Below are 1019 nucleotides of genomic sequence, written 5' to 3' on the forward strand. Positions count from 1 at the left end.
AATCACCGATAGCAGCAACAGCAGATGTAAGAACAACCACCACCCGCTACAGGTAACATACCACATGACAATCCATTGTTTGGTGATGTCGACAATAACACCCTAAGAGATCTACCACTACCACAGTGACTTGCAAATGTGCATATGGCTCAGAATGAGAGAACTTTACGGGACTATGCCTTACCAAGTTTAGATATGGTTTAGGAAATTATAGTGAGACTGACGATTACAACTAATAATTTCGAGATCAAACTAACGATGATACAAATGCTCCAAAATAATCAGAAATTTAGAGGCACTAAGATAGAGGACCCTAATCAACATTTGAAACGGTTTCTTCAACTTTGTGATAATTTAAGTATAACGGGGTCACAAATGACGCTATTCGTCTTTGATTGTTCCCCTTTTCTCTGATTAATAATGACTTTTATTGGTTAGACTCGTAGGCTCCAGGATCTATCATGACTTGGGATGAACTTGTTGGAAAATTCTTACAGAAATTTTTCCCGATTAGTAAAGTAGGCCAATTAAGAAGAGAGATTGTTGTTTTTAGACAAATGGATGGTGAAAGCTTTTATGATGTGTGAGAACGCTTCAAAATGTTGATTAAAAAATGCCCACACCACGAATTTCCTGAGTGAATGACATTGCAAATATTTTATAATGGGTTGGATGCAAACACAAAATCTAGATTAGATGGAGTAGTAGGATGAGCCCTTATGAATAGGACGTATGAGGATACATAAGAAATTATTGAAAATATCGCGTTAAACTCCTGTTAGTGACCAATTGAACGATTCACATATGGCCAGAAACCCATTACGGTCAAATCTACTCAAGAGGATGATAAGTATTAGCAACTCATGGATAAACTCAACTGTATTTAATTTGTTTCGACACTGTCTATGCATGGAGGAGACAAGCCACTCTTTCATTATATTAATAATCCTATTGAGGATATAAATTACATTGGGAGTAGGGGTGGAACCCTTATTCAAACATATACAATCCCAGCTGGA

At 36.8% G+C, this 1019-nt stretch overlaps 1 non-coding gene across 1 annotated transcript; it reads right to left on the bottom strand.

Moving 5' to 3' along the window:
* Nucleotides 1–525: 525 nt before the first annotated feature.
* Nucleotides 526–631, bottom strand: LOC121231656 (small nucleolar RNA R71). Its single transcript, XR_005929712.1, has one exon. It is a non-coding gene; the product is annotated as a small nucleolar RNA R71 (small nucleolar RNA).
* Between the last annotated feature and the right edge of the window lie 388 nt (nt 632–1019).

Source organism: Gossypium hirsutum, chromosome A06, assembly GCF_007990345.1.
Source record: "Gossypium hirsutum isolate 1008001.06 chromosome A06, Gossypium_hirsutum_v2.1, whole genome shotgun sequence".
Lineage (NCBI taxonomy): Eukaryota > Viridiplantae > Streptophyta > Magnoliopsida > Malvales > Malvaceae > Gossypium > Gossypium hirsutum.